General features: G+C 33.3%; 1 protein-coding gene across 1 annotated transcript in view; it reads right to left on the bottom strand.

Annotated features, from left to right (window-relative positions):
* LOC105818460 (chromosome unknown open reading frame, human C10orf131) overlaps positions 1-7,988 on the bottom strand; it is a 33,856-nt gene that overhangs the window by 4,459 nt on the left and 21,409 nt on the right. The window lies entirely within an intron of this gene.

Raw genomic sequence — 7,988 nt, forward strand, 5'->3', positions numbered from 1 at the left:
ACCTGATTTTTACAAAGGTCAAATTTCTTTCAAAATTAATATAATTATAAAAGCTATCACAATAAAAATGGTAGTATGATTTTTTTAAAATAGAAGGTGATGAGCTAATTCTCAGGTTCATATGGAAGATCAAATCTATAATGGTATTTAAAAACATTCTAGAAAAGAACAATAATAAGGAGGCACTTGGGCAATATGAAGTAATACCTTTTCCTTATTGTTTAAAGTAATTGAGGTGCAGTTTTCTGTGAACTGCAACCAAAAGTATACTAATTGATACACATGAGGTGGAAAAGGTCTTAGGAAACTTGGGAAGCAAAGAAACAACAAAACCTAAAATCCACAAGGGAAAAGACTGATGGATTTGACCTCATAAAAATTTAAAAATGTTTGCCAAAATATATAATAAATGAAGTTAAAAAGAAAGTAACCAAAGGTGACAAAATATATAAAACACATTTAAAAGACACACATCTTTTATGGACTTACATCCAGAATATATTAATATATATTTTATAATGCTTATAGATTAATTAGTTAAAGATCAGCAAAGCAAGAGAAAAATGGGCAAATATCACAAGTAAGGAATCTGGGAAGTGGTTTCTGTCTTGTCCTGCCAGTGGAAATTCAAATTAGAATAATGTTTTTTGGAAAGGCATTTTATCACTTTCTAATAAAATTTAAACTGTATGTACCCTTGACCAAGTAACTTGACTTTTAGAGATTTAGCCTATAGAAGTATTCACATGTGTACTCAAATATATGGGTTTAAGGATGTTGTTTCATTATTTGTAATCATAAAAAAATGGAAATAACCTAAATGTCATGAATGGGGAGTGATTAAATATATTAAAATAAAACTATGTTATGGTCCTATATATAGTGATACGGAAAAAGTTCCAAGATACAGTATTCATGTTAAAACACCAAGTTGCCAAATAATACATACGGTAAGATCCAGTTTATGTTAAAAACAATTATGGCATACGTATATATAGAAATAGAGGGGAAAGAGAACTTTAAAGTTGTACTGCAAACCATGAGGTGAGGATTTAAGTAGGCCTTTCACCCTTTGGCATTTCTGTAATGAATTCTTTCTAATGAGAATGTATTCCTGTATTACTTGTATGATTTAAAAAAATAAATCTAGAGGGAGAAATAGCAGAAGTGTACATAGCTGTGCATTCTTTCTACTCGCTCATACTATCTGTAACCTTCCTCCTTGTTCTTTAAGTGGGGTTCATACTCATATAAGGGAGCATATTCCAGTTTAAGAATTCCTTGGATGCCAATGAGTCTTCCACTACTCTGGTTTGAAAACACTGGGAACAAGCAGCGCCGTACATTTCACACCAAAGGACTAAACAGATACATACATTATTCATGTTTAAACAAATCAGTCTTTAGTAGGAGGCCAGAGGACATGCTCTGCCATACCTGGCCGTTTCTCCTCTTCCCCACTGCTCTTCTCCTCCTTCAGAAGAGAAGGACATGCACACAGCCTAACACATTTCTCTTTTTACAACTGGAGAAAATATTTATATTCGCATAAGAGAATAAATTGAAAAAAAGTAAAAATCAACTTTGGCTGCTAAGAATCAATAATAATACTGAAACATGTTGCAAATAACAATCCCAAAACATTTTTATTTTATGCAGAGAGCCATGCATGCTACATGAAAAATAAACCTAAAGTCTACATATACACTAATATAATAGTAATCTAATAAAATAAAATTGATAATGCTGGATAAGACTTTAAAGATTATATAATATTGTTGGAAAAAAATTCCATAAAGTAGAAATCTGTAAATCAAATCACTTTTTCAATGACCTGCATCTGAATCTCAGAACTGGTTCCTTTATTCATTAAAAAAATGGCCATATTGTACTAAAAGTTAAAATATTCAGTATTTGGTTTAGAAATATTCTGATGTTATTAACGTATGGTGTTCATCTGTTACATTTGCCCCCACAATTGCTACATGAAAATTCAATCAAATAGATTAAGTCTTGAAGATTTTGGACTTGTATTTTAAAAAGCTGATATTTATTAAGGTACAGTTCTTAGGGATTAGGGTGATGGGGGAGTAAACTCACAACTAAAGGACACCGGGAGCATTGTAGAGGGGAAGGGCATGCCTCTAACTCTCACTTGAGTGAGGCAAAGACATAAAATGTAACCAAAATATTTGTACCCTCATAATACCCTGAAATAATAAAAAAAAAAGGTATAGTTCGTGTCCAGCTTATCAAGAGGTGTTGGTGACTCCACCAAGATTGAATGTTTAATTAAATATCTAGTAAGTAATTAATACCTTACTAGGTATTTAATTTCAAATGTATCCAATAGTTGAGACCTATCAAAATACCATTCCCGAAAGAATAGTAGTTAACAAAATGATCATATATCAGAAACCTAGAGAGAGTTTAAATGAGAGGTACAAGTCTGTAAAAATAATCAGTTGGTAATCCTTTGATTTCTCTTCAGACTTTCTATACCCCTAATAATGTCATTAGATGGCTATCTGGATTAACTCTTCTCCGACCAAGACTCTTCAAATTTGATATGAGATTCAAGATTTCTAACATTTTTAACAAAATACTTTATTATAAGATTTAAAACAGGTACATGAATCTTTTAAATAGCAATCATTTCAAATACTCTTCTTGAGTCATAACACCAAAAATACTGATTATCAAACCATTTATATGCGGTAAATATCCTGCAAGATATGTTTGAGGCTATATCCCCAGCCAATCAACTCCCACAATTTTATCAAACTGTTGTTCTAATTAGTTAAATATTTAGAGTGCGAAGGGAAAATATTCTGATAACTTGCTCTGTACTAAGAATTTTTTCTCTTTCAATATTACATGTTGAGCTCTATTCAATGGTAGGCTGTTATGATTAATAAAGTTAAAGTTAAAATTTTAAAAATTTAAAAAGTGTTCAGCATTATAAATATAACGAAAGCCATTCTCACCTTCTCATAAAGCAGCTGAGGCAAATTCTGTTGCTGCCTGTCCTGAAAATATTCATAAAGTTGGAGTAGCCTAGCACATAATACTTGTTCTTGATTGAAGAGATGATGGTGGCTGAATTGCAAACCCATAATGTTGAGATCTAATTGGTACGCTTCCCTTTGATTTTCCATTTTCTCCCTAAAAAAGCTTCCTAGGTCATATTTTACTGCCTTTTAAAGAAAAATATGTAAACTTTGTTAATTTGATTTAATTTCTTTTGAAATTACAAGTAACTTTTCCTTATAAAAATAACATGTCAATTATAGGAAAATCAAGAGATACAGAAAAACAAAAAACAATAATGTGATCCTTCTTCCTTTACCTTGATTATGGCTCTTAATTTCATAAAATATATTTACATTACAGCATTTTAATCATCTTGCTATAAATTGTCATCTACCTCACCATTGTGTGCTGATGGAGGTTAGAGTTTCAAATTATAAGACAAAAAATAATTTCCTATAGGAACACTATGACAAGTGGTGCTTAGAACTGTTGGGTCAATAGTTCAGCTACATGATGATATAATGGGCATCTGTGGGCCAGAGCTAAATAGTAACTACTTATTAAAATGTTATTTCTTAGTGAATATATTGGTGATCCTCTGGAAAATTCCCTTGAGGAACCTGGATCCTCTGAGAAAATGCTACATTCTACTGCACAAATATATATACTGCACATTCTTTATCCATTCAACTGTTAATGGACATCTAGGTTGTTTCCACCTCCTGGCTGTTGTGAATAATGCTGCAATGAACATGGGAGTGCAAATATATTTTCAAGATCTTGATTTCATTTTTAAAATAAATACCCATAAGTGAGATTGGTGGATATTATAGTTCTATTTTTAATTTTTTGAGGATACTCTTTTCCATAGTGGTTGTACCAATTTACATTCCCACCAATAGTGTACAAGGGTTCCAGTTTCTCCATATCCCTGCCAACACTCATTATTTTCTGAGATTTTTTTTAATCATGATCATCCTAACAAGTATGAGGTGATGTTTCATTGTGGTTTTGATCTGAATTTCCCTGATGATTAGTGATGTTGAGCATGTTTTTATACATATAACTATTGGTTGTTTGTATGTTTTCTTTAAAGAAATCTCTATTCAAGTCCTTTTCCCATTTCTTAATCATTTTGTTGTTGTTGTTGTTGTTACTGAGTTGTAGGAGTTCTTTATATATTTTAGATATCAACTCTTTATGAGATATATAGTTTGCAAATATCTTTTCTCATTCCATAGGTTCTCTCTGGTGATTGTTTCCTTTGCTGCACAAAAGCTGCACAAAAGCTTTTCAGTTTGATGTATTCCCACCTGTTTATTTTGTTTTTGTTGACTATGCTTTTGGTGTCATAGCCAGGAAATCACTGCCATTGTTATAAAGCTTTTCCCCTATGTTTTCTTCTAGTTTTATAGTTTCAAGTCTTATGTTTAAGTCTTTATTCCATTTTGAGTTGATTTTTGTGTATGGTATAAGATAAAGGTCCAATTTTGTTCTTTTCCATGTGAATATCCAGTCTTTCCAGCACCAGTTCTTGAACAGACTATCCTTTCCCCATTGTGTAGTCTTGGCACCCTGTTGAAGATTATTTGACAATATAAACATGGGCTTATTTCTGGGCTCTTCATTCTGTTTCATTGGTCTATATGTCTGTCTTTATGCCAGTATCATACTGTTTTAATTATTGTAGCTTTGTAATATGTTTTGAAGTCAGGAAGTATACAGCATCCACCTTCAAGGTCCTTTATGGTTCCTCATTTCAGATTTTTTATTTCAGGATTTTTTATATTTCTGTAAAAAATACCATTGACATTTTGATACATTTTACACTGAATTTGCAGATTAATTTGGGTAATATGGACATTTTAACAATATTAAGTCTTCCAATCCATAAACATGGGGTGTCTTTCCATTGAATAGTACTTTATTTTTAAGGAAATAGTATATATAATTAAAAAGATTCCCACAAATTAATTTCCAGGCTAAGATGGATTCATCAGTAAATTCTTCCAAATATTTAAAGAGGAAATAACAACAATCTTACAAAACTCTCCCAAAGAAGAGGAAGAGGGTACATTATTCAATTTGTGTTGAAGCTAGTGTAACCTTGATAGAAAATCTGACAATAACATGATGAGGAAGAACAATTTCTCTTAGGAACAACATGTAAAAATCCTAAGCAAAATGTCAGCAAATCAAATACAGCGATAAATATAAAAATATATTACAAATGAAATTTATTACAGAAATATTTGAAAATCAATGTAAAAATATGTTACAAATGAAATTTATAACAGAAATATTTGAAAATCAATGTAATTCACCACATTAAAAGTAAAAAGGGGAAACTGACACTATTATCTCAATAGGCTTAGAAAAAGCATTTGCTAAATATCAAAATCTATTCATGATAAAAATTCTCAGCAAACTAGAAAGAGGGGGAAATTCCTCAACTTGATACATATCATCTATAAATCTTTCACCAAAATCATACTTAATAGTGAAATACTGATAGCTTAATTCCTGAGATTATGAGACAAAGGATGACTGTTATCACCAGTTATACTCAACTTTGTACAAGCTAGCATAATATGGTGAGAAAAAGAAGATATCTTGGTCTTCTTGGGCTGCTATAACAAAATACCACAGAATGTGTGGCTTGAACAACAGAAACTTATTTCTCACAGTTCTGGAGGCTGGAAAGTCCAAGATCAAGGTGCCAGCCAATTTGTTTCCTTGTGAAGGCTCTCTTCCTGGCTTGTAGACAGCCTCCTTCTCTCTGTGTCCTCACATGGTGGAGAGCAAGCAAGCTCTGGTGTCTCCTTCCTTTCCTATAAGGGCACCAGCCCTATTGGATTAGGGCCTCAGCCTTACGACCTCATTTAACCTTTATCACATCCTCACAGGCCCTTTTTCCAAACCTAGTCACACTGGGGTTAGGGCTTCAATATATGAATTTCAGGGGTCACAATTCAGTCCATAGCAGAAGGTATAAGAATTGGGAAAAATAAAATAAAGTTATATTTTTTGTAGACAATATATTTGAATATAATCCAAAAAAACCTACAGACAAACTATTGAAATTGATATATGAATTTTGGAAAGTTGTATAGAAGGTCAATGAAAAAAATAAAGTGCATTTCTATACACCAGCAAAAATAGAAAATGAAGTTTAAAAGGTAATACTATTTATAACTACATTAAAAACATTATTGCCTAGTAAAAAACATTATCAAGATAAAATTTTTGAAAAAATAAATACAAATAAATCAAAAGATGTTTTAAATTGAATTATCAATCAAAATCCCAGAAATTTGACATGCTGATTCTAAGATTTATAAGGAAATTCATGAGGGAAAGAATAACCAAAGCAACCTTGAAGAACAAAAAAACTAGTGGACTTTCATCATCAGATATCAAGACTTATTATAAAGCAAGAGATTGCCAGAAGCAGAGAGGAGCAAACACATTTCCACACTTGGGCACCTCTGGACACTCTCCTCGGTTCCATTAAGGCAGAGTAGTGGCTAGTTCTCTGCCAACCCAGGATTAGGCCCTGTGGCTGCAGTAAAAAGAGTTCCAGGAGAAAACTCAGGAATAAAAATGGAGAAAGTGAGACTTTGGACTGAAATTATTAGAAATTCTCAAGAAGTAAAGAAGAAAAAAGAAACCAGAAAAACCATTAGAGCAATTAATTAAACCTTGGAGTGACCAGGAGATCCAGATTTTCCTAAAACAATGGGAATTTCTTGAATTCGAAGAGTTGAGAAAGAAGAATCATAGTCTAAAGCAACTGCCCAGCATCCCAAGAAGAGGGGCAAAGAATAGCAAGCAAGAATGTTTCCAGATAATGACAGGTTTGTGGGATTCATACTGGATGACTTATGAGGCCAACCAGAGGTCAAGGAGCCAACCTTGTCCTTGTCCTAATGGAGAGGCCCTACACAGGATTCTGGGATGCAGATGGAAGGACAACATCTTTTCAGGTCCTCTCTGTGCAGACGTGGTCATCCTTCCAATTCTTGAGTACCAGCCACAGAACTGTGCCACTGATGTTCACTTTGAGAGGCAGCTATTGGCTCCCTGACCCATGATCTACATGGAGGATTCTCAGATACCCAGATGAGAGCCCTGGAACATAAATCCTCCATAGCCATCTCCATGTCTGTTTCCTTCCTTTTTTCTGGCATCTCTCAACCTCCAGAAGCAGTGGCTGACCTATTCTGACTCTGATTCAGACCCTGAACTTAGAGACAATTATAACCTGGATTCCTATTCTGCCTGAAAGCAAGGGAATAGCACAATCTGTACACTGGGGCCTAACTCCTTCCTCTCCCAGCCCAATGTAATGAAGATAATATGCGAAATAAACGAATGACCATGACCTCAAAAAACTAAAAAAGACCTATTACAAATCTACATTAATACAGTGTGATATGGGATCAAAAATATATAAGTAGATGAATGAAACAGAATAGAAAGTCCAGAAATAGACCTACATATATATGGTCAACTGATTAATGTCAAAGATGACAATGAATTATAATAAGAAAAGGATTACTGACTTTTTTCAATAAATGGTACTAAGTCAATTGAATATCCATGTGGATAAAATAAAACATGACTCTCTACCTAACATGATACACAAAAAGTACGTTGCAGATGGGTGGTAACTCTAAACAAGAAAGGCACAACAATAAACCTTTTAGAAAAAAAAAACAAAACAAAGAACAGAAGAATATCTCCAGGACTCAGAGTGTGCAAAGAATTCTTAAACAGAACACAAAAAATGCTAACCATAAATAAAAAGAAAATGGTAAATTATGCTACATTAAAATTAAGAATGTATCATCGAGGCCAGGCGCGGTGGCTCACGCCTGTAATCCTAGCTCTCTGGGAGGCCGAGGCAGGTGGATTGTTTGAGCTCAGGAGTTCGAAACCAGCCTGAGCAAGAG

Source organism: Propithecus coquereli, unplaced genomic scaffold, assembly GCF_000956105.1.
Source record: "Propithecus coquereli isolate 6110/MARCELLA unplaced genomic scaffold, Pcoq_1.0 Scaffold440, whole genome shotgun sequence".
Classification (NCBI taxonomy): Eukaryota; Metazoa; Chordata; class Mammalia; order Primates; family Indriidae; genus Propithecus; species Propithecus coquereli.